We start from the raw sequence: 27,213 nt of genomic DNA on the forward strand, positions 1-27,213 counted from the left end.
GGGGGAGAAAGAGGAAGGAAGAGGACAGATTGCAAACCAACCAAAATTCAGTATATAAAACTGTACTTTAGGTAGGGAAACAGTATCAACTTCAAAGCCTCAAACTGAAAGCTCTTCTGACATTTTCCCATGAAATAGCTTGTCATTTGAAAATGACAAATGACTGAAGTTGAAAGTGCTTAAGGAAAATTTTCCCCATTATTTTCATAAGTCCAATGATTTTAGACTATAGTTTTTATGGCAAAGACAGAAAAAGGACAATTTCACTATGGAACAGCTAATAGCCTAGTGATCTCTGCACTCTACCTGCCTGCAGGTAGGTTGTGCTATTTTCTAAGAGAATACCCTCAGTACTAAACTGCATTACAGTGAGCATGTTCTCTCTCTTTTTTGGTTTTTTTTTTTTTTTCTTTAACACACAAAATACTTTGGAACATTTATTTTTCCCTTTTGATTGTGGAAAAGCAAGAATATATATAAAATATTCACAAGTATTTAAAAAACGTGGTGTCTTCAGTGGGCCATATCTAGCATTTAGGTCATGTGCCTATCATGTTAATTGAGTGTCACTATGCATTAAGAGCTGGTGGCACTTTTGAGAGGAGGGAAGGGGAGCAGCTCATTTAAAGTTGTTACACCATGAAAGTCTGCCTACCAAGGCAGGCTGAGTGATTCACAATGAATAATTTATTCTCTCCTTTCTCTTGTGGAGTAGAGACAAGCAGGTTGTGAAGGGCTCCTTTTTTCTACTATATTGTATATATATCGTGTCTATTTTGTTTCTCTAAGCCTGACCAAAAGCCAGCCCAGGTTGATGGAGGACTTTGAACTCAGACATGCTCCATGGTTCACAATGAATGCCAGTAGGTAGCAACCCAGGCAAAGGTATGCTGCCAGGACTTTTGCTATATAGAGAGGAAAAAATCAATGATCCTGCTTTAAGAAGAAGATTATAACATACAGTCCAAACTGGAAACATCTTAAGCAGCTCTGAAGTCCCTCTGCAAGGGTTTTTGCAGGGACAATAATTTTGGAGTCAGGAGCATCTCTCTTATGAGGAGAAACTGTGGGAGCTGGGCCTGTTTATTCTGGAGAAGACAAGGCTGAGAGGGGATCATCAATGCATATAAATGCCTCAAAGACAGGTGCCAGGAGGATGGTGCCAGAGTGTTTTCAGTGGTGCTCAGCGACAGGATAGGGAGCAATGGCCATAAACTAAAACACAAGAAGTTGTGCCTCAACATGAGGAAGAACTTCTTTACATTCTGGGTGGCAGAGCACAGAAACAGGCTGCCCAGGAAGGCTGGCAAGTCTCCCTCTCTGGAGACATTCAAAACCCAGAAAACCACCTGGACACATTCCTGGACCACCTGCATTACACGACCCTGCCTGGGGAGGGAGCTGGACTCAATAATCTGCAGAAGTGCCTTCCAATCTCAACAATTCTGTGATTCCGTGAAAAGATGCAAACACAGATTCACCACTTTCTCCCATCAACATGGGACAAGATCACAAAAAGAAATTCCTTACTAGCCCTTCTGAGCATAGTTTTCCATAACTGCTCTATGAAAAAGGGGATAGAGTATAGTATACAAAAAGACGACTGCTTATTATCTGAATACTAGGTTTTTTCTTCTAAGTAATAAAAAATACATGAGCACTACTACTAGTATGAATAAAACCACTTTTCCACTATGTTGTTCATATTTTCTGTGACCATTCTCATTAGATAATCACTGCCACTTGATCCTCAGAGATTAACAGAAAGTACATACAAAAAGGACAGTGAAAGAAATTACTTTATCAGTAAATATTGGAAAACAATTTAAAATATTCTGACAACTTTTCTAGTTTAGATGTGTTTCATATCTCAGCTCAAAAGTGAAAGAAATAAATTGAACCACAGTTTGAAAAGCTGCATGGAACCTTTTTAAGCTAATTGCACCATTTTTCTGAGTGTCTGCTTGATAAATTTGGGAGATTAGCAACTTTCTTGTACAGAGACATTTTTAGTGTGTACCTCCTGGGAATTTTGCAGCAATAAGCAACATCCTCAATCAAGAAAAGAAGATCCTCTTAATATTTAAAAAATCTAAACCAAATCCTAGCAGGGGCCACATGGCACTCTCCCATCCACAACGCAGGAACTGGTAAGGGTCAGGGCCAAATTCCAGTTACAATTGTGGAGGTAGCCACTAGTTTTGCAGTATTTGAATGTATGGGTGCAGGCAGTTCAGTGCCATTTTGAAATACTAGCATAAACATGGCTTTAGAAACCTCAGCCTGTTGTTTTTTGACCCACGATCAATAATAATTTAATGACATTTGCATGTTTCATTCCTTGGTTGGTTGGGTTTTTTAATATTTTTATTTTGGTTTGAATGCGGGCAAGAGAAACCACACAGTAATTTAGGAACAATATCATCCTCCAGGATATGGTAGACTCTTTAAAACAGAAACTTGAGTCCTAATGTTTGGCATGAGTGAACCACAGTGACCAGACTCTACATGAAGACGGGTTGATAGGGTTGACCTTACTGCGATATAAAGCTCCATCCTGGACCTGAGAAGCATTTTTCAATAGAAGTTTAGCTGAAATGGGGTGTTTTCAGTGAATTGTACTTTACAATATAAAAAAGGCATGGCAGATATTTGAAATTCCTTTGAATGTCATTTGCTGGTTTTGGTTGAGATGACAGAGCTAAATTTCTTCACAGTAGCTAACATAAGGCTGTGTTTTGGATTTGTGCTGGAAACAGTGTTCAGGGATACTTTTGTGTTTCTGAGCAGCACTTACACAGAGTCAAGGCCTTTTCTGCTTCTCCCACTGGCCCAGTGGTGAGCAGGCTGGGGGTGCATGAGGTGCTGGGAGGGGGCATGGCTGGAACAGCTGGTGCCCACTGACAAAAGGGATATCCTAGACCATGCTATTCTGTGCAAAACAATATAAAGCTTGGGAAAAAGAAGGAAGAGGGGACCCTTGGAGTTATGACATTTGTGCTCCCAAGTAACTGTTACGCGTGATGAAGCCCTGCTTTCCTGGAGATGGCTGAACCTCCTCCAGATGATGGGACATGGTGAAAGAATTCCTTGTTTTGCACTGTTTGCATGCACAGTTTTTATCTATTAAACTTTTATTTCACCATGACTTTCTTGCTTTTACTCCTCTGATTCTCTACCCCACCCCAGTGGTGGGGGGGAGGCAGAAGTGGCTGGATCATGCTTAGTTGCTACCTGGAGTTAAACCACAACATTCCTTATCAGAATATAATGTGGGGCTCAAAGCATTCATGACATATGATGACATGATGACAGAGTTGATTGGACTGTGCTAGATCTAATTTATAGTTGGTGTTGCTGTTTAGATATCAACTGCCAAGCTCCTGCGCTTGCCATGGGGCTTGCTGGCCTGACTATGCTTTAGAGTCTAGTGTTCATTAGTGGCTATTTTTTGCTTCCACTGCTTCTTCTCTTACTCTGCTGTGCCTGGGAACATTTTGATTATAGCAATTGTGATGTGCCCAGGCTGGCAGACAGCCAGGGTATCACTGCTGTGCCTGTGCTGCTGAGCTGGAGAGGCTGGAAATCCAGTGTGAAGTTGAGCTGAAGGTTCTGTGACCTGTGGATGAGCCCACAGGGGTGCAGGGCACCCCAAAATGTCTGTGGCCATGGAAAAGTCCATACCAGAGCAGGTGCATCTCAAAGCACCTGTGGCCATGGTTATGGTCTGTGCTGAGGCAGGCACACCTTGAAGCACTGGTGGCTGTGCATGAGCTTGTGAAGGAGCACCTGAAAGTGTGGGGACACCTCCCACATCTGCTACACACAACAGTGATCCTTAAATACGAGTAACCTCTGCAAACAATGAGCACAAAATGTTTTATCAAATGAAAATTATCTATAACATTTCAGGGATTCTACAGCTAATTATCCATCTCAAAAGAAAAGTGGAAGAAAATAGTTTGAAATATTACAGCTGGATTCAATTCAACTCAAAGAGAAGAGCAGGAAACATGGGCTCCATTTCCCATTCAAGAACAAACACAAAGCAACTCTCATGATATCCAAAGGCCGGCACAACAGCCCCTGTCACAAGGAAGGGACTATTCCTCCCTCTTGTTACTTTATCACTTGTGTTCCTGCCTCACTCTAAAAGTAAAGATTGGAGGGCTGTCTGTGCACTGAACCTTGATATAGCTACTTTTGTCATAGCAACAAAAAACCAGTTTTTTTGTTGCTATGAAAAAACATAAAAATGTACCATGAGACCTTTCTAGGAGATTATTCTTCTCCTTAAGTCTCCAGATCATGTTTTCCCACCATCCACCCATTTCCTTCATATTTCCTTCTGACAACCCACTGCAAAGCTCTCCAACCTTATAGCTTTTTCCAGGTAGACTAACCAAAGTGAGGCGTGTCTGTTTCTTTCCCCACATATATATTCTTTCTCTGTGCTTCTAGGGCACAGCAAAAAGTAAAAGAAAAAAAAAAGAAAGAAAAGAGAGGAAAAAAAAGCAGAACATGTATTATTTCTTGTTCTTTAACCCGATCCTAGAGCAGCCTGCAGCAGACCATGGACCAAGTGCTAACTTGCCTGATCCAGAGCATGAAAATTGAATTTTGTTCAGTTTATAGTCTTCACTTGGCAGTCTTGGGATGTTTAGAAAGAAAATGCTGGCAAATCTCTACTACTGTATTCAAACCAAGTTGTTTCAAGGGTCAACATCAAAGCCAATTTGGATGGATACATGGACTTGAGATCATAAAAATATATACTCATTTGTTAACATTTGTGTCTTGTTTGTCTCACAATTTGTGTGCACTAAGGCATTCTTTTGGTTATTATTCTCACTGGGTAGGGTTTGAAATTTGCTCTATTTAGACAATTGAGACAGCAAGTAAATAACTGATACTGAAACAAATGTTTGGAGATCATAATAAAATTTTTTCAATCATGCTGCTCAATTTCTTGTTTGTTTTTCTAGATGGTACATTATTTATTCACATCTGTTTCTAGTGTAAGCAAATCTGAGTCTTCACTGCTGCCCAGAGTTTGCACTACAGATCTGTCATAACATTTTTTTCATCCCTAACAAGGCAGTATGCAGAGTTATGTAGGTCCTGACTGTATGAGTATTAATTTATTGTTCTAAAACCAGCAGAATGTAGGGACATTTCTCTAGGAACAAAAGATAATTATATTCTTCTACTAATTAATTGTTTCTTTTGTAAATTCCTAAAGAAAACATTAAGCACATTATTCGAACCTTTAAAATCTCTAAAAAGGTAAATTGCTTCAGAGTTCTTCTTGAATTACTTTAAGTAGCAATCAAACAAAAAGACTGTCTCACATTCTACTTTAAAATACAGAGCAACTCTCCTAAGTTATTAGACTTTTGAATCTTCACTATTTGAACCATATCAAAAGACATCACTGGGGATGGGTCACTTGGTTATATTTCACCTGTAGAGCTACAGTGGGGTTCTAGTCACTGAGCTGAAGTTCTTGCTGCCTCAATTTTCATTATTCTCTGTAAATTTCAAACACAAGTCACTTATAATAATTTAGAAAAATTTGATTGTTCAGGGTCCATCAGTTTCCACTTCCAAGGCTTAAGACATTCTTCTCAACATTGCTAATTTTTCTTTGCAAAATATTTTTTTTCCATTTAAGTGCACAAATTAGACATCTTATGTCCATATTTTAGCCTGGTTCTCCAAAGAGGTAGTTCATACTATAGACATTCATATCTAATTGGCATTTTTAATGAAAAATGAAAGTGGGACAGAAACCTCCAAGACTATTAAGACCCTAAAGGTTTGTCATAATAAATGGCCAAGTAAAAAGAGAGTACTTCAAGTCCCTATATCTTCTGAAGAGCACCTTCTGTTCTGCCCTGTGGAACAACATATCATTGCAACATATCATAGTTTTTCTTACTGCAGTTCCTGGTTCTTTAAAGCAGGTATTACTGCCTTGTTGACTCAACATTTCAAGCCATTCTCTTCTCAAAAGAATAAGGCAAATCCTTGCTTCTGTGCATCAGGCTGTATGTACACACCCAAACACATGAAGGCTTACATGGTGCTGTTCATATATAAATGTGTATATAGATGCACATACGGAGCTAAAAAATAAAAGCTTCTTTCCAATTTCATGTTCTTTTCCTTAATGTTTTTTGTTGTTGCTCAGACAGTCTATGTCATCTTTAGTTTTTCTCAGCACTCACGTCTCTGCTTCAGAAAGTGTGTTTGGTGCAGTAAATTCCTTTTTTTAGACCTTCTGTCATTTCCCAGCTCTGTCTTCCACCCATTGCAAAATATTAACTGTTATTGCCATCAGAAATCTTTAGGGTCTTCAAGAAGTTTAGAAAATCAAACAGAAGTTAAGAAAGAAGTTAAACTCAAATAGAGTCTAAATTGTCTTATTCACAAAACTAAAGTTTCCTTTCTGTATAATTTTTAGAGATACTTGGCTGACTTTCTCTGACAGTGTATTATGAAACTGCAGGGTCTACTCAGAGTCATCATGAATTTGAGAATAGTTCTGTTCAATTTCTGAAAATACAATTCAGAACTCCCCAGTGAATGAATAACCCATTTTTCAAACTTGGTGTCTGTATTTCATTCTTAAACAGCAACATAATCATAAGATTGCCAGATAGCAAAATAATTTATGTCTACTTATCATCAGTATGTGACCTTGAATTCCTCAAATGGAATTATTTGGAAGGAAACACACAGTATTACTTTTAAGAATCATATTGATGTCTGTTCTATTTGCAAACATGTTTTTTCTTTCTGGAACATGTCCCATTAGTGTTGTTTGTGCAAATTTCTCTTGGAGTTTTGTTTTTTTGGGTTGTTTTTGGCTGCTGAAAGCACAATATAGCACAAAACATAAATAATTATCAGTATTTTTACATATTTCTCTCTTTTGGTGTGGCAGGTGTGACTTTTTTCCAGTCACTTTTCCCACTAACTTGAAAAATATCTCATTGGTGAATTGAATAGTGAGAGATAGATTTGGCTGAAGAGGTAAAAGCAGCATAATGAATTATGTGGGTGTACTCTGAATAAAACATTTCTTAGAACAGCAGTAAATTTAATGACCTGCATTTAAGTGCTTCAAAATACAGTGTTTCTGGATATCATTAGCATATCATACAGATGATGGTTTTCAAGGAAGATGAGAATTACTATTACAAGATGATTCGTAGAATTATTGAGTTATTTAGGTTGGAAAAGACCCCAAGAGCATCGAGCCTAATGGTTAACCCAGCACTGACAAGTTCACTACTAAACCAGGTCCCCCAGATCCAAATCTACAAGTCTTTTAAAAACCTCCAGGAATGGTAACTCCACCACTCCCCGGGGCAGCCTGTATCAATTCAGTCACCCTTTCAGTGAAGAAATATTCCCTAGAATCCAATCTAAACCTCCCCTGACACAATTTGAGGCCATTTCCTCTTGTTCTGCCACTTGTTACTGGGGAGAAGTAACCCCCATGTGGCTGTAACCTCCTTCCAGGCAGTTGAGGAGAGTGATGGTCTCTTTTTCTCCAGACTAAACAAGCCCTGCTCTCTCAGCTTCTCCCCATCAGACCTGTGCTCCAGACCCTTCACCAGCTCCATTGCCCTTCTCTGGACACGCTCCAGCACCTCAATGTCCTTCTTGGAGTAAGACTGGAAAGACAGAGGAGCCGCTGCTTGTGCTCCTGATCACTTACCCACTCATTCCAAGTCCATGAAGACTCTCCTGATTACCCTTGGAATTCTTGTTGCAATTTCACTGCTGATTACCTGAAAAATCAATAAAGAATGATAATCTGAGGACTGTACTAGGGTGAGAAGCTTTTTTCCCACATCTCTAATCCAGAAGGTGTTACAAAGTGGTGAGCAGCTGCCAGCACTGTCAGGCCTTGAACAGGCACAGACACAGAGATGTAGGGACGTTCAGTCAAACAATTTAGGTTTTGTCTTGCTGTCAGTGAAGGGATTCCCCTTCAGTCTCTGGATTGACTGTTAATGTCAGGTAATGAAGAGGCCAGACACAAACCTGTGGGAAACAAGCATATTCCTTTCTGTGGGTGATGGAACCAATTTGCCCTTCTTTCACCCACTAAGAAACAAAAAAAAGCAGTAGAAAACTTCAAACACCAGAATTCTTGAAATGCATAAGAAAGATTATGAGGTCTACCATGAAGTTAAACAGTTTCTGCCATGGTACTTGCAGCAAATTTCTCCAAAGTAAGCACAAAGAAACAGGAAGCGCACAAGTTTTTAACCACATTATTTTTTTCACTGATGGGACCAAATGATATCAAAGAACAAAATATTGACACAAACTGCTTCCAGAGGTTATCTCCTCACTAAATCAATAAAAACATTTTTTCCTACCCATATGCCCAGAACTGCACAGAATCTCGCCCAGCCATGCCTAGTCTCATAAGCAGGAATTCTCATTTCAAAGGCTGATTTGAAGTGCCTACTCTTCTATGTAAAAGTTTTGCAACATCTCTTACAAAGCTCACGAATGTAGATCTACATAATAAGATTATGGCTGAAAAAGTGAACAGTAGAGCTCATTTATTCTACATGCCTACTCCAGAAAAAGATGATCATCATGCATCAATAGCATGCACTGGAATGAAGAATCCCAGAGAGGACAAACACAGCTGCTGCCAGAGACACAAAGAAGACAACATTGTGATCAGTGTGGAAATTCTCACACAATATTTGGAATAATCATTAAAACAGCCAACAAAGCTCAGTGGCATTGGCAAACTGTTTGGTTCAGACTCATTAATGGACTACATGGGCAGTTTCAATAAATTATGGCATTTCAGAGTGGCTGCACTGGAAGTCAACTCGAGGGCAAAAGTAGGCATGAATCAATAAAAGACAGTTGTTACGAAAATTATAGTTTAGTCTATTTAAATTACATTGGTGTCAGGGACAAAATCTGAAGTGTAAAGATGATCTTAAAGGTCTTTTCTAACCTTAGAATTCTGACATTCTGTGAATATGCATTAATGGCCCAATAGGCCAGTACTGCAGCACAATCAGGAACACAACTCTTCCAGGCATAACACAGTCTGTGATTTGAATGGGTGGCCACATGGTAAGAGGAAAAGACAATGAACTTAATCACATCCCACTGATTCAGGCCTTTCTGTACCAGGGGTTTTATCAGAATTGCATTTTGAAATTAAACCATAAAAGAAAGAAAAGTTGGACAATGTCAGCATAACCTTGACTTCTTCTGACTAAAAGGCACTTCCATTCCCTTTGATTTTTCTAAATGTTGCATTATGCTAATATTTACAGTATGTATGGTAAATATATATTTCAGTATTCTTTTTGATTACAGAAAATATGTAAAGAATACATTCTATAATTGCCATGAAATCTCTCTACTTTCCAGAAATACATGCAAAGTTCACCATATCCAGCATTTGAAGTAGTCCTTTGTACTCACTGCTTACTGCACACACTCAAAAAATTTTTTCTTCAATGTACTAGTAACTGAGATTACAAAGGTTAAGCCAAACTGATAACTTGCTTTGTTTCTGTCATTCACAAAAACTCCATTAGCTAGATATCCCTATTTTTAAAATTTCTTAACACTTATATCGCCTTTCAAATTGCTTCTTCTTTTGACAAGAGATGAAAGATGAATAGACACCACCCACTTCGCATGAGCAGTGATGCTTTGGCTATCTAAGGCTGTTAGCTTTGTCAAAACATAATTTTGATGGCTCCCAAAGGAAACTAACATAAAAAGTAATTGCCATGCAAAATGAAATTACTGCATTTATTTATATAAGACACAGCTTAATTCAATATATGGCACCATGACTTCAGTGAGACATATTAACACCCAAAAAGAAACATTCAGTGCTGCAGCACTCTGCAACCCTTTAATATGACTTGGTGGTCAGCAGAGTTGCCACTCTGCTGTGACTCCCAGCAGCACTGCAGATGATGTCTGAATGAGCCATTAGCTCATTTCAGTGGACAAATACCTGTGTTTTCATCAATATGTAATCTTACCAGAAGATGAAATTGAAGTCCAGAGGCCACAATGCAATCATATTTTCCACCTTGATTTGTCTTGGTTTGGTTTTGTTTTCCTTTAAGTCTGTGGTGTTCTTGCAGTTTTTCTTGTACCTTCTACTTTCTGGTGCATGCACAAAATTATTTAATGAAATGTATTGCTGAATACTCCTCTATTCAGTGCATTTTGTTCTGAATATTCTTACTGATCTTCCTTTTTTCCCTGCTTTTCCTAAATAGATATTCTAACAAATTTAAAACTAAAATCTAATTTTAGCTATCATAAATGTCATCACTAAATTGTCTGTATAAAAATTTCACTGCAAACCTAACCACATTACTGTGTGAAAGTATATGGTTACCTATGTGCTTTAATATGCTTACAAGTAGATTTTGGCTGTTCAGTTTGGTACATGCGACAGTGATCTCACAGTGACACATCAGGAAATTTTCTCCATGGAAGCTGCTGGTGTGACTGAAATCTCTCATGACATTCTAGTAAAGATCCATTCTGAATCTCAAACAGTGAATGTTTTCAAATGATCCAAAAGTTCTGAAAATACTCCAAAGTGCTTTTGACCATGTCAGCCATGACTATTTCCTTTAATATCTTAACTCATCGAGAGACATTGAGGTGTGAAAGCCAATGGGTTTTTGCTCCTGTATATGCTGAAGGTGGTCAAGACCCTGGATGGGCTGAAATAATTTCAGATTTCAAAGAGCATTTTCTTTGAATCAGCCATTCCATCCTGCCTCATGCTATAGCCAAAGTCAACATCTCCATAGGAACACGTTTTGTGTTGCAGAGATTGTAGCTACTGCTTCTGCATTGCTCAGTACATGAGAGTCATGAACATACTGAAGAGTCCAGCAAAGGGCCACAAACCTCATTAAGTAACTGGAGCATCTCTTCATTCTGTAAGGAGAGGTTGAGAGAGGTGGGGCTGTTTGGAAAGCAGAAGTGAATTCATTAATGCCTATAAATACCTGAATAGAGGAGGCAAAGAGGACAGACCTAGGCTCTTCTCAGTGGTGCCCAGTGACAGGATCAGAGGCAATGAGCACACACTGAAACATGGGACATTCCCTGTCAAGATTAGGAAACACTTTTTTACAGTAAGGGTGACCAAGCAGTGGTACTGGTTGCCCAGAAAAGTTGTGGAGTTTCCATCCTTGGAGATATTCAAAAGCCATTTGGACATGGTTCTGGACAGCCTGCTTGAGAAGAAGGGTTGTACCAGTCGACCTTCAGAGGTGCCTTTAAACCTCAATGATATTGTGATTCTGTGTGATTCTAGTTACACACACAAACTCCAGTTTGAAAGAACTGAAAGCTCTGCCATTACTGTACTGGAATTCAAAACATGGGACTGAAACATTCTACCTCAGGTCTTACATGGTGTTTCCTTCACACAGGGAGCAGCCTGTGTAAAGGAAATCCTTAGTTAAGCCACCATCTCTCCTGAGGTCCTGTACACACTGACAAGAGGAAAGATCCTTCAGAAAGCATTAAAGAGCAGAAATCTATTTTAGCCACCTGTCTTCTTCTCTCTCTCTCCCTTGACATAGCTTATGACAAAAAGGCAGCTCTATCTTGCGCTGGGGACAATGCCCCTAAAATTTACAAACAGCTCCCATTGCAATGCTATACAACATACCTCATATTGCAGAAGAAACTTTGGCTTTTCATACAGCTTTTCAGGTCAGAGCATGAAATTTTTGTTTATCCTCCACGAGCACACAAGCATGCACATCCAGGGTATGACTCACACAGAAGAAGGTTTGCCAAGCTCAGAAGAGATGTACCATTAAAGTACACACAGGTTTGAAGCTGGCAGCTGGGCCCTTCCCAGCAGTCACACAGGATCTGCCTGGGACAGAGGTCACAGTGGTAGGGAGAGGCTTTGTTAACAGTCCCAGACAAGGCAAGGTGATTAACCTGGTGATGAGGGTCCATACAGGAACTCCCTCACAGAACTGTTGGAGGTGGAGACAGACACAGGGTTGGTGGCAAATTTACAATGTAGGTCCAACCTCCATGAAAGGAACAAGGATTAGACATAGGCTAACCTAAAATACAAAGATTTGGTGTCTGGATCTGTGCTGAATCAGGGCACACAGACAGGGCTATGAGAAGCTGGGTAGAGCCAGTTGAGCCTGGTAGTCCCCTCAGAGTCTGGACATCTGTTGAACCTACAGACTAACTAATGCTGGATCTTCCTTGGCCATGTGTTGGCCTATAAGGATTGCCTTATACGTACACAGCATCAATTTCACTTGCTTCTACTAATGCCACTATTCCAGATCTAGAATGACCTCCAAAGGCAATCTTTTGCAAACATTCTGACACAGAAAGTTCTGCTAAGAATCACTGCAGGTGACTTGCAAAAATGCAAATGTCCTGGTTTCCTGGGTGAGGATTTGCATCCATCAGTCTTTCTACTGGATAAAAATTGACTCAGCTTAAAACCTTTGATTTCCCAGTTTACTAGAAAATTTGTCACAGTTAGTAACTAAGACATCACTTTTAATCTGCCCTTTATATTTTTCACTCTTGTACATTTTTGCCACTATATATCACTTTAAAATAGGTACCTTTTATCTAGGAAGATAACTGTGAAATAACTGGGTAATTACAAATAGTCTTGCTTCTCCTTTATTTAAATGTAACCCCTGTTTATTTCTCACTTTAAGTTAGAAATACAGTATTTCTCCAATGTAGTCTTAAAAATGTTTCATTTATCATGGTACAAACAAACCTATGATCCTCAAAACTCCTTCTAAACTGTATTTTAAAAAGCTTAGATAAACAAATAGTGTTCTAAAGCAGTTGTTCTAGAAACATGTAGAAATTAAAGTTCTTGGTTTATGAACTATTTTATAAAAGATAATTTTCTTTTATATCCTTAAGAGCTTTCTGACAAGGCTGGAGAGGCTGTGCATCGGTTAAAAAATGTGAGTGAAAAACAATACCTGAAAGAGATGGGAGCTCTGCAGTGTTGTCACAGCACTGTATCCCATGGCACTGAGCACACTGGAGGTGACCAGCTGCTCCTCTGGAGCTGGATATTGCCTGGAGAGGTGCAGAGCAGTCAGCAAGGCAGGAGGGAACAGCAGGGGCTTGCTCTCAAGGTGGAATTATGTGTCACATGGCCTAAAGGGCAAAACTGATAGATGTTCAAAGAGTCCCTAGCAGCTTCAGACTAATTAATCTCACAAGCTCACATCATATCCTGACTTTCTACAATGGTGCCAAGAGGTACAGAAGATTTCAGTCCAGCCTACATTTAAGCATTTCTGAAGAGTGCATTCATTCCATATTGTTCATTTTGGTTTCTTTAGATTTTGGTTTGCTGCTTTATTAAAGCCCATACTTTGCAGGATCCAAAATAGGAACCTCACATGAGCAGAGTGCACAGTTAACATCCTGAACAGCAATAAAATCCAAAATACAATCAGCTTTCCATAAATAAGACAGAAATTTATAGAGTACAATTACTGTCTATTTACATCTCTGCAGAACACACTCAGCTGCTGCATTTTATATATATCACAAAGTATATTATTCCACACATTCAAAGCAATTAATAATGCTCTCTTTTGCCTTGCCCTGCTATATAGAACACATTTTATCCTATTCTGCATTGGATACATGGGGTAAATCACAAAGGTCACACCAGTCTGTCAGAAGACAAGCTTATGTTCTTGTTCTATAACATGACAGGTTGCTTAAGCACATTAAGAGGTGCTAGATAATTTTCATTTTCCAGGCCTCCAGCCTCCCTTTGATCTCCATATATCACTTTCCAATTCCTTTCAATTCTACTCCCACATGGATGGATGCAGCTATGCAACCACAGAGGTTATTTGTAATTAACCCTGAATTGAAGACATGATCTCCTTGCCAAGCACCAGCCCTAGAACAGAGCCTTCCCCACCTTTCCTGTTGTGTGGTTAATTGCCACTGGGGCCACGGCATCCCCTGTGAAGTGTCTGCAAGCAGCTCAGAGCCAGAGTGACAATGAGGACCTGCATAAGCAGGGGCTGACGACACCAAAATTACAGCTTATTTAACAGCATGATTCATCCAGATACTTAACCACAGATTTAAAAATAAATATACACCCTCTCCTTTTGAAGTTAGTAGGACAGAAATACATCTTATTGAACAAAGCATGTGTCTGACAAATTCTGTAATGAATTTCTACCCCCAAGACTTAACTAAATTCAGTCACATTTCTATTCTTACAAGATACTATTGCAAGATTGCCCAGGAGTCATCAACAAGGGTTTTATTTGTTTAGGTCTGTACAGGGTCAGGGGGATAAAAAGGACAAAAGTCTGACAACACAAGAGAAGAGACAACCAGCAGGGAGGAGATGGGAGTGATGGGACAGAGGGTGGGCAGCACAGCTAAGAGGGACTCTCCTGTCACAAGCACTCTGCCCATGGAGAGCTTTCCATGGTGTGTGGTAGAGGGTAATGAGGCAGCTCCACTGAGGTGTGCAGAGAGCTCCTGCAGGCAGTGAGAGAAGACACAAAAGTGCTCCTTTGAAATGCTAACAAGTGCAGGCTGAAGCTGGCTGGCACCAGTGACCTATCAGGGCTAGGACATCACACTTTCAGGGAACTATAGGTGATCTGTAGGGAAGGTGCAGCTTTGAAGGGCCTTGAAGGTGAAGTCAAGTGCTTCACCTTTAATGTGATATAAAAAGAAAAGCCAGCAGTGGGGTGATGAGAGGGAGCAAAGTGACAGCCCAGTGGAATTATTTTGCAGCAGCATGATGAAGGTCAGGAAAAGGCTACATCCCTGCCCAGATCATTCCCTCCCATGACCACAATCTCCCAGCTGATCCTCCTCACTACATCAGTACATGAGGCACTTCCACTAGCACTCGGCAAGTTAGATGTATTATTCTCAAATTCAGGGCATGTATGTGATGATGACTGTACCCAGGATAAGAAGTATGATAAAAAAATGAAAACAAAAAATAAAAAATGAAAAAATAATTTAAAAATTAAAATATAATGAAAAATTCAAATTTCTCTTATATTATATATTAATAAATTAATCACCAGATAATCAAAAGAAAGTAATCAGTCATTGCCTTATTTTTAGATTTCAATTCATGTTCTTAATTTCCCAGGAATTCACAAGATAAAGGGGCATATTACGCCATTAATATGTGTATTTCATAAAAGAACCAAAATTACAAGTAGTAAAAACTGCTTAACTTTTAACATAGCAATCAGGTATAAATAAGTGGAAAAATAAATAACACTAACAAATATAAGTTTTCTGTTTAATTGTGAGGGAGTTTTTTTCATCCCATAAAAGCATTTGCTTTCATTTTCTTTCACCTTTTCATCTCTCAGAATTACATAGGTGCTGTCATATTCTCTAGACATTGACCCACTGAATAGATCACTGGAGATCTAATCTGTCACATCCCTTGTCTGAATCTCCACATGGGGCACATACTCATCATTACCCTGCTGTAATATTTCATATCCACTCACTGTTTTGCTGTAATTTACCCCTTTTATTCTGTTCTCCAGCTCTTGTTAAAAACCTCATGCACTGACTGTTTTAAAGGGAATCCCAGACTTTTCTTCTCAGCCTCCAGCAATGACCAAACATGACCACTGTGAAAAGAGGTCTGGTGAGCACCATTCTCCTACATCATTCATTAATAACCAAGTGTGTATTACACATCTTCTCAGCATTATTTCCTCCTGGGTTCTTTACACAACATTACTTCCTGCCATTTCCTTCCACTCAGCTTTCCTTGGAACGCACACACTTAAAAACATCCAACAACCAATTAAACAAACAACAACCAAAAAGGGCCTGGTGCAGCTGCATGGAAAAATATCCCAGCATCCTTGCACATTTGCACATGAACAGTAGGAGTTGACTGGGATTCACCTCCCTTAATTTTAGCCAACTGAAAGGCATTGCATCTTAGCCATTGATTTTGACTGCTCCTTTAGCTGTGAAGAGAAGTGGCTACCTCGGGCTATTGATCCATCCTTCCCTCTTTTTGCATCTTCTTAGATGAGACTTCTGACCCTCGAGTAGCTACAGGTGCACACAGCACAAAGCCCTGTAAGGAGGCTTCTTCCTCCTGTGAAAGGGGCTCCTTCTTGCAGTGCAGAGCTGCTTCTCTCCTGCCAGAGTCCTGCATTCAACAGGGATGAATGCATTTGCCTTGGTTAAAACAGAAATGGTGAAAAAAGGCTCAGTGACTTGTTCCCCACCAGAAGGAAAAAGAAGGCATTCTTCTTTCTCAGCTGCCTCCTGTGTAATGACAAGGTGATGATTTAGCCTTCTACAGATGTCCTTAAATGTTCCATGTTCCAGACCTTCCTGAAAGCACACTTACTCTGCTCTATTGTCTGACCACCTCTGGGATACCACAGTTCTGGAAACAGTCCCCATCACTCCACACTTACTCAGCTCACTGAAGCATTTCCAGCTGCAGGAAAGCTTTCCCTGATAAGCCAATAAATCTTTAAGTAATTGCATACATGTGTGCAAAACCTCTCCATTATTTACATGTGTAAGTTCAATGATATTTTTAAAGTAGTAAAATAGCTGTTGAAACAAAACATTTCCTTTCCCAAACTCATAGTTTTGCTTTCTTGTCAAGTTCATGTCTCTTTGACCTAGTTTTTCCCATGCACGCTCCTAACTCATCAAAACCAAGTGAGAAGAAACACATGCACAGTTCTTAAAAAGCAAACAGTGTCCTGGTAAGAACTCAGAGTTGGAAGATAACATTTTCATATTAATCAAGTGCTGAAAACATTATTTAAAAACGAAAAAAAACCCAAACACCACAAAAACAAGTATTTTGAGAAGTTCTGAACAGGGCATGGGGCAAACTTAACTCCACCTTGACTGCTAAAATAGTTGTGGATGTAGCTGAAATGCATCGCAGCACAGAAACGATCTCCTCTGCAATTTCCAGGTGAATGGTTAAGGATCCTTTTGTTTTCCTGCTTCTTATTGTCTCACTCCCTTTTCTGTGGACTTTAAGGTCCCTGTGTTTTTAGTTTTCACTTTTATTCCAGTGATAGCCCTTTGAGAGAAATTTCTGTTTACATTCTAGAAAAATTCATATTCCTGCAAGGGAGGCTTCACATCCAGTATTAATTCTTGATTCTGTGATTTAGAAGTCCCAGTGAAACTCAAGAAAATGAAGAGAAAATAACAAGGCTTCCAAAAAATATCAGAATTGAACTTTTGGAAAGGCACTGCTGAAAGTGGAGAAAAGGCAGATATTTAGATCAGGAATGAATGCAAATTAAGGGTCCAAATTAAAATTTATTGGGTAATTTGGCAACATATACTTCTATCCCAAGATACAATATTTTTTGTCTTACCACTATTTTTCTAAATCTGAGCTCTAAGAAATATTTTAAACATTTTTCTTGAAACTGTGACTTGAACTATGTACTCATTTATTGAATTATCTAGCCCAGAATGCAAACAGGAGGTGTTCTAAATCTAATAGGTGGAGTCCTTTCAGTTCTTGAAGATATTTTTTCAGTATTTGGATCTAGTTTCATTAAGCAACACACAGCACAGCTATCATGCAGTAGTATCCACCACATTTGTGCTGTCCTTATCTAAGAAGAGGAAATGTCATACGAGCTGTTCCGGGGTCTGCTTTATGAGATTTCAGTGTGGTTGTCTACATTGCAAGATTAAAACAGCAAAGAGCAACATTAGCCCCAAAAAAGATGATTGAGAATTAACAAATCATTAATAAGTCTATAATCAGGTGTGGAAAGTTTAACTCAGGTCATTGGTAACATTCTTTTCTGTTTCCAAGTGAGAGGAATTCAAGAGTGGTCAGGTAGGAATGTGACCGAGACCAGACTGCTCTATTCTTGCAGAATATGATTTAATGTCAGATATGAATGTGATTTAATGTCCACTCAGCTTCGTGCCTGAGAAAAGATCAAAAAGGATGTATCATAAAAGAAAGATTATCTTCACCAAAACGCTCTAGCCCCGCCTGCAGAGAGATTTCTCTGGGAGCAAAAGCGAATCCAGGCACCAAAAGGGAAGGAAGCCAAGCAGAGAGCAGCGGCAGAGCAGCCCCAGCTGTGTGTGTGCCACCGCAGAGCCAGGCAGGGGAGGCTGCACCTGGAGGGCAGAGCCACCTCCAGCCTGGCTCCTCCTCTGCTCCAGCCCAGGAGCACAAACAGCATCAGATGCAAAGGTTAGAAAAGGTTAGAAACTTCCTTCAGCCTTCACTGATCAAAATAAAGTTCACTTACATTTCTTGAAAAATATGTTTTGCAAAAAAAAAAAAAAGAAAATATTTTTGATTCTACTAATGGAATGTTTTAAATAATATTTTAATAAATTATCAGAAATATTAGTTATACATTCATCTACATTAATAAGTAACAACACATTCATATGCATTAATAAATTCCATTTATATCATTCTAGCTCTGTAGTTAATATTTTAAAAGTACTCTGATTCTGTCTCACTGACAGTCCAAGAAAAAAAAAGTCATGTTTGAATTTCTAGAAAAGAAAACTTTCCCTTTACTGGAGAATATTTTTTTTAAGTTTAAGGTTAGGCAGACTGGAATATTTACTGGAATAGAAATTAAACATTTCATTTCACTTGTATTTAAATCTATCTGGTCTTTAAAAAGTATCTCTTTATTTTAAACCAAGGTATTTTAAAATCTAAAGATTTGGAGATTTTTTTCTCTCTTCTTTCCTATGTGGACACTAGTATCTGAATTCATTATTAATTTGTGAATGACTGAGGCATTTGATGGGGCCTTTTCTGTGAATAACAATTTTTTAAATCATTAAGCTCTCATCCTCCTGTCTGTAGGAACATGGATGACCTAGAGGTAGCATATTATACAAATGTGTTGGTATATTTACATAAGTATACATTTCTGCATTATATACATTGGTTAAAAACAATTTTAGGTATGAAATAAGACATACCCACGTTTTTCAGACTGAAAACAGCTACTAAAACCAGAAATTGAAATAACTTTGATTTCCTGTTCTTCCACTAAGATCTGGGAACTATGTTGACTCCAAGTAGGAATTCCAGAGCAGTAGAACATGTTCAATGTATGTCCCACAGAACTCAACATCTTTCCAAATATCAAACCAAAATGAATCTGTCATTAAACGAAACATTTAAATCCCTCACTGAAAACTGAAAAGATCATGCAGGGAAGTTGCCACAGAATCTCTTGACTATTAAAACTATTAAACTAATTCTTCCAACTTTTATTTCTAAGACTGATTCCACTACCGAAAAGCATCTCTCCAATGCAGTTATTTTCCCTCTTATTGAAATTCTATAATTTATTACTGAGGGAAAAAAATACCACTGAAATGCAGTAAGGGACAAGTCAAGTTGGGAAGGACAATGCAGCTGTCAAACAACTGATTTGCCTAGGACAAAGAATGATAGCACTTCTAGTATTGGAAATATAAATGGAGTTTGTTGTTGTTTACAAATTGTGGTCTAAAATTATTCTGGGAACCTCAGAATATTTCCCCTCAGAAATGTTTTCTTTGTTGAAAGCAGACTAATCCATTTAACACACCTTTTTTATTCCGTTTTTAACATCCTTGTCCATCAGCCATAAAACTCAAAGTCATTTACAAGGCAAAATAATTATGAAAAAATTCAGTTATCACTCTCCACTGGAATGAAATTCCAAAACCATTACACAATCTTACTCCTGAGCCAGGTACAAAGACACATTTAATTTCAAAGATTTGATAAATACATAACAATGACAGTACTGACCTTTTTACAAGGCTGACTATTCATGTCATTCCTTTTGATAGTAAAAACATGGGTGGAAGGAAGAACAATTTTACTTAAAAATAAGAGAAACATAATTATTATAGTTTTATGAAAATGTAGGTTTCTTGATGCCAGAAGAGAGGCTTTTTGACTGCTCTTTGTGTAAGAAAAGTATGTAGAAAATCCCTTCATATCTTCAAAGAAGGATTTAGCTACAGTTACTCTCCGGAAAGAGTAGTAACAAATAGCAAAGGGTGTCTATCAATTAGTGGAAAAAATACATCTAAAAGTAGACAGAAGTGAGACAGTCAAGATAGATTTTTCCTAGCAATTTCCAGAAATTTTGGTCATGTGGATATAAATTCTGCTGTGGTACTTGCCCTCGGATATCATATCCTAGAGAACACACTCTATTCAATTTATTGATAAGACAAAACTTTTTCTTACTTTTTTTCCTGCTTATAGAGATTGATTTCATACATGTCAATCACCTAGCCTATGTAATTCTAGCATATATAATGTACTGGCTAGAGCATCTATTCTATTGAATACTTAAATTATATGCACCTTTTACTAGGTCACTGTGTTTCAGTATGCAGAGCAAATTATATAATCCCCATCTTGGAAAGGATGGGCAACCAGACCAGCCTGTCATGAACAAATGCATTTGGATCCAGGGCTCCCAGTGTTTGCATCTGCTGGTCACCTCCCAAGGGACAAGGGAAGAGTCAGCTCTCCAAGCCTCAGTTCTTCAAATGTTATCAGACTGCATGTTGCAATATGGTTTTGTCAATTTTAACAAGCACATACTTTAAGTACTGGAGATGCTAATAGTGTCCATTTTGATTTTCTTGATTTCATTGTTCAATCTATTTGTACTGGAAGTTGACCAGTGCACCATCAGTAAGGGTGAAGTAGTTCACTTGCACTGGGATAGGGGTGTGATATGGAGAAAATAAAGATGACAGACAAGCTAATGCCACTACTACAATGTTTATTAGATGCAGCAGCACACACAGATGATGAAGAATTACAGTGCTCACAGTAGAGAAGTTCCTTTACTGATAACCAAGGAAGACCTCAAAGCAGATTTCTATATGGCACTTTCTCATTTCAGCTGTTTTGAACATCCATTGAAGCTGAAGAATGGCAGATTCTCTCCCACTGGAGACTGCCCTGCACCCTTGCAATAACTGGAGGTGTCTCAGTGGAGACCAAGCAGAAGGATTAATTGAGATTTCTAGGATGACATTTCTCATGCCCTGATTAAATTCCTGTAAATCCATAAAGCAGAACCATCATAAGTCCCAAGTGCAGTCCAGGTGCACTCTTGGCAAGGCCTTACCTACTTTCTGTCTGGCAGCACACACAGTTTTATGCAGCTCCCTACATGGAACAGGAGTCATCCCATCAGTCACTGGTAATCATTGCTTTATAATGCCATGTGGAAACATAATCTAAAGATGCAGCTGAGGCCAGTGCAAACAGCATTAATTGAAGACAAGAGACTTTCCATGGGCCAAAGCACTTACAGCCCAAATAAATAAGACACTAAAAGAGGTGAGAAAGTTAATAAGTTTCATCAATATTGTCAAGTTCATATTAACTGATGAAGACAGGAAATCAGTAATCTGTGTCTGCATGCACACACAGCCCTCCAGTGGGTGTCTGTTAACGTCCCCTGGCTGCATTAATCCACAGAGGATGGGTTGATACATCTGAATTCCTGCTCTGTGATAGTACAAGCTCTTGTAACACACATTATTAATTAGGGAAGTTTCTTGGCTTAACCTGTCATGTATCAGCAACAGATGAGCAGGCAGAGAATGTACTGATATTGAGCACTAAGAAGAAAAATGGACTAAATTGTTGTCTAAGTTCATGGGATGCACCTTGGTAATTGAACCTTGAGCATGGTACTTGTTAAGTAAAATACATTCGTTTTAAACCGCCATTACATTTGCCTTGACAGTTGCACATAAGGAGACCTAACTTGCTAAGCTGCAGTAACTCTTTCTGTTCCAAATAGTTCTTTACAGTTTTTTACATAGAGGAGTACAAAAGTACTAAATTAAATGCAATGAAAAGCAGAGATTTATTTTTTATAGGAATCTCATTCTTTCTTTTCCTTCCTTACCTGTCTATATTTTCCATCCCTTCCAATCAAGGTCACACTGGTCATTCCCATCAGAGATGACACCTAGCACTGGTGGGACCAGGACATGGACCCTCTGCTCCCCTGTTCAGTGCCTGAGGCTGCAGGGCAGCAAGTCTGAGTGCTGCTGTTCTGAGGGGAGTCTGACGTGCAGTGGGGCAATAGGTAACACCAGCAGGCAGGAGAAACAAGGCAGATTTGGGACTGAAGCCACAGCCCTGAGCTATGGCAGGACAGACAGATGGACCAGCAAGCCCTGACAGTGGGGTTTGTCCCTGATGGGGCAGTGACACACACGGCCACGATGCTGATATTGGCTGGGGGTTTGGGTTGCCTGAAATAAGTTAACTTCTCACAGGGCTTCACTGGCCTACAAGATCTCCTCTCTGCTTTTGCCTTGTGTAAAGTAACACTGGAGATGGGAAACACAAGAGAAGACCCCAAAAGAAAGGGAATGTCAAATCCTAAGATCTCTACCTTGGATAGGCAGAGAAAGGTGCTGACTGTGAGATGTCCTGCATTTCTTAAACTCAGCCAACACATAATCCAAACTCCTATCATCACAACACTTAAATTACATTTAAAGGTCTCTTTCTCTTAAAAGACTGCGAAGGTAGTGTTGCTGGGGCTTCTTTCAGCTTTCCACATCAAACCTGAGTTTAGACTACAAACACACTCAAATTTGAAAAATTAGGAGCAGAGAATTAGATTCTTTCTCCAAATCAGAATTGCAAAATGAATGACCTGATTTTCTGAAGTTTTTACACTTAACAGCTCCCACAGATGTCAGCAAAAACTTTAATTCAGTGTTTAACTTCAGTGCTTTAGAAATCAGGTCACTTGTTCAAGTACCTAAATATAGAAGAGTAGCTACTTTCTTTTTTTTTTTTTAAATACTTAGGTTTAGAGTTCAAAGCAGGTTATTCCTTCAGATCCTGCAAAAGAACTTTGCAGAATTTGGTTCAGGTTCCAAATTTGGTAAGCAGACACAAAGTCCAGGGGTGTACAGAGCCATGGCTTCAGTTCCCAGCCATCAGCAGGAGGAATCTCAGCCTTTTGTTCTAGTTATCCTGTAAAAGACCCTGATAACTCAACAGCAGCCCCTTCCACAGGTGCTCTTTGTTCACCTTCAGCCAGCTTACTAAAACCCTGAATTAATAATAAATGCATTACTGGGGACAAGAAAGGCAGGTATTGGGAGTGCCACCTCACATATTAAAAAAAAGCATGAGTATGCAGAAATTATTATTTACATGGGTTTAATTGTCTTCAATGGTATAATGTACACAACTATAAAAATAAACATTAAGTGACAGATTTTTCTCTGAGTGCTTTCCTTAGATTTGCCTAAAAGAGATGATTGTTTGGTTTTGTGTGTATTTGTGCTTATTTGTGTACTAATTTGCTGCCAGGAAGTAGAGAGATAAACAGAGGAACAACTCTTGCAAATGACAGATCTGGAATCACTAAGCAGAAACCTACTAGAGGCAGAATCAGATGGGAACCTTGATATTTTCATGCTGTATCCATTGTGCACGAGATGATCCTTATGAATTTTTTTTAAGGCTCAGTACTTAGTTCAGGACTATAGTTCCAGCTGTTGAGGGGTGATTATTTGCTCTTTTTCTACAGCTGTCTGATGAAAGACTTCTTGTATCTCTGCTTTCAGCCTAGCAAAACCATGCAGCATTGTCCCTTCAAAATTCAATCTTTGTTTCTGCCCCTAAACTTCCCTCTATTTTAACAAAAGAAATTATCTTTGGCAGGCCAAAGACCTTAACACCTGAGAGAACAAGATTACTCCTTCACATCTTCTTCAAAACAAACTTTTCCTGCACCTCAAAATACACAACGCATGCCAAAAAAAAAAGTCAATATTGGGCTCTACATCTAGATTTTTATTTACCTAAATCTTTCTTTGCATCAGTCTGTAAACTTTCTTTGAGCCCAAATGGCCTTCATCTCTAGCTGGAAGACAGGGAGAATCCCTGTTGTAGAGAGTAATGAGCATGACTGGCAATGGGTCAATAGTCTGTTTACTCCCCACTTCTTCCTAAGGTCATCTTCTGTAAAATTTAGTGTGCTCTTTAATGGTCAGCTGAATACCCATAAATCTGTTGGTTTACTTTCCAGAGTGCTCTGCAGACAAATTACATCCTGTGCCAGGTCCATTACGAGCACAGACATACGTCATACCCAGCTGGCAAAGAGAGGGGACAGAGAAAGGCTCTGGGTGACAGAGCAAGGTGACACTTGAGAGCAGCTTCTGCTTTGGGGGGTTTTTAATAGGAGCAGCAACAGATGAGTCTCACACTTACCACATCTGTTCCTAAGGGGTCCATAGAACCACAGTGCAAATTCTGCAGTGTAACTGCAATTATGCACACAAGAAGCTGGGTTTGAGGAATGCCATTAACCCACGGAGAACTGAGAAGCCCAATGTGTGTTGTGGCCAGCTGAGCAGTCAGAATGGCACAGCAGCACAGGGCCAGCATGTTCTGTGAGGCAGAGCAGAGGGTGACCTGCAGCAGCAGCAGGGAGCTGGCAGCCCCAGCGCTCCAGGCAGCTCTCAGCTAGCAGCTGCTAGACATGCACTTCACTCTGCTCCTCTTTACTGCCTCCCCCTCTTCCATTGTCTGGTTTCCTCACTCTTACCCCATGCAACATTTGACTAGAAACCTGATGGATTTTATAAGTCATAGAGAAAAGGTTTTTTCATCCAGGAAGACAACCAAGCCAAGCATTCAGTTTTTCATACACAAACAGTCCCTATGGACACTCCTGGATTCCCCACGGTCACCTGCCTCCCAGGAGCTGCCAGAGGATGGGAGAAAATGAATTCCCTTCCTGCATTTGCCCTTCTATATGTCTGTATTATTTCCATATTATTTAAACTATGGGTTTCCAAGTGACTGCAACATAGAGGGAAAGTTCAGGATGCTGACAGCAGGGATGTTGTCATGGTGACAGAGAGGGAGACAGGGTGGTTAGAAACTTGGAGGAAGGTAATTAAAGGTGCCCAGAAGCCAGGGACAAGGGTTTGATATTGCCCTGTTACCCTGAGGCAAAATACAAATGAAGATGAAACCTTCTGCCCCATGCTTGTAATTAATGCGTCCAATTGTGCTCTCAGGCCCAGGGATTCAGAGTCCTGTGTTCAGCTGGGGAAAAGCACTGTTTGTAACAGAACACTGATTCATCATTTTCCCGTGCAGTTTGGTTTCTGTGTTTCTGTAGTGACAGCAAACAGCTGACACAAAATTCCTTGCCAGCTGTGGATGACCCTGTAATTTGTGACATCAGGCTTGTTTGGTATCCATTATTCACAATGTAAATTGTCAGAGAGTGTGGTAGGCTGGACACCACCTGCCCACCAAGCTGCACTGTCACCCTGTTCCTCAGCAGGATGGCAGTGGGGGGGAAGAAAATAAACTGGGAAAAGGTCATGGACCAAGACAAAGAGCGTTCAATAAAGCAAAAGCAAAGACCACACACTAAAGAAAAAGAAAACAGAAGATTTTATCTCCTCTTCCCATCAGTACGTAATGTCCAGCTGTCTCAGAGGAACAGGGCTTGTAGTGGATGCCCACCCTCTCTTCCTTTCTGTTAACTTTTATTGCTGAGATGTGTCATATATGGAATATCCCTTAGGTCTGTTTGAGTCAGCTCTCTTGGCTCTGTCCCCTCACACACTGGGTGTATCTTTCTCACCCTCAGCCTACTGGTGAGGGAGGGAATGTTGCAGAGACAGCACTGGTGCTGTGGGAGCAGTGCTCAGCCAGCATGAGGGAGTGTTGCCAGTGACTCTCCAGCTCCAGATATAAAGCAGTAAAGCACAGCACTGTGAGGGTTGTTGTGGGGAAAAATGACTCCATCCCAGCCAGACCCAATACAATGAGTCAAAATATTCTGAAAATAAGATCTGACTCATTATAGTTTGAACAATGATAAGATTTTTAAAACATTTTTTTTTTTTAAATTACCTACTTTCTAGGAGAAACGAGAGTCCAAGCCTTGTGCCTTTGGATATATATGGTATATATATGGTTTGATATATATGGTTCAGCATGAAAAATAAAATTTCAACTTTCTTCCCTCTGTGTTAGTAAGCATACAATTATGCACAGTTAATTCATTTGCATTCATTATGTCCACATGGATACTTAAGTACCTCGACTGAGACACTCGTGCTGCTGCAGGCAGGGCCCTTTATGCTCTGTGATTTGGTGACTCTGCAGTTTTATCCCTTGCTGCAAAATGTGTTCCAGGTACCCAGCTTTCCTCGAGCACAAAGATGGCTCTACAAAGCCTTTGTGGTGCAAGGCAGCGCCTGAGGATGTGAGCAGAATGCCAACTGCAGCAGTCGTGATTCCTGCACTGACAAGTGCTCTGAAACAATAGCACACAGACCTCAGCAACACAATTCATCTCAAAGGGCTGCTAACTCCAACGCTATGAAAGTAGGAAACGATCAGCAAAAGTGTGGAAACATCACAAAATAATGTAGCAATTGTAACAGAAGATTGTTTGCCCAGTTCTGAATCTCAATCTCCATTTAAACGCATTTGAAGCTCCTGCAGAACTGATCACGTTCCCAGCAGTGAGGTAGAATCTATGGATCTTGGCACAAATTTTTGATGTGTTTGGCTTTGTTGTAGGATGTCTTTCACCTACAAACAGATTCAATAATACATGCAGAAATCCAAGTGCATGACTTTTTTATATATGTTTGCAGGAAATGTTATTGTAGCTAATGCAATATATCTCATTAACAGAACTTGGAAAACGTGGCATGACTGATATATGTGTAACTGTTTTGCACTGAAAGTCTTTTTATCCACTGTGTGTTGTCAATATTTTATGCTATCTGCACACTAAAAAATCTGAAACTAAAGAATTATTGTGAATTTTGTAAAAAACAAAAGAAAAAACCAAAAACCAAACAAATTAAAAAAAAAACATACCCAGAAGAGAGAGCATGGTCTTGTTTTTGTTTTGTTTAAAAATGTTGAGGAAGCAGAACATATCAGTAGTATTTTAAAACACTGAAAACTTGGAATTGTAAAGAAGATGCACAAATAACCTCAACTCTGCCCTTGATTAGTGACATATGGAAAGTCTTTTTTCCATCAGCTGATTACAGCCTCCTTCCCCTGCAGCAAGAAAGAGGCCATTGATTCAGCTCAAC

At 39.5% G+C, this 27,213-nt stretch overlaps 1 long non-coding RNA gene across 2 annotated transcripts in view; it reads left to right on the forward strand.

The window, feature by feature from the left end:
• LOC136554930 (uncharacterized) overlaps positions 1–26,991 on the forward strand; it is a 192,059-nt gene extending 165,068 nt beyond the window's left edge. For both annotated transcript variants that reach the window (XR_010783398.1, XR_010783401.1), the window contains exon 3: positions 26,294–26,991. This is a non-coding gene — a long non-coding RNA (uncharacterized lncRNA). The remainder of the gene's footprint in view (positions 1–26,293) is intronic.
• The last annotated feature ends 222 nt before the right edge of the window (positions 26,992–27,213 follow it).

The sequence above is a fragment of the Molothrus aeneus genome, chromosome 1, assembly GCF_037042795.1.
Source record: "Molothrus aeneus isolate 106 chromosome 1, BPBGC_Maene_1.0, whole genome shotgun sequence".
NCBI classification, from domain to species: Eukaryota; Metazoa; Chordata; class Aves; order Passeriformes; family Icteridae; genus Molothrus; species Molothrus aeneus.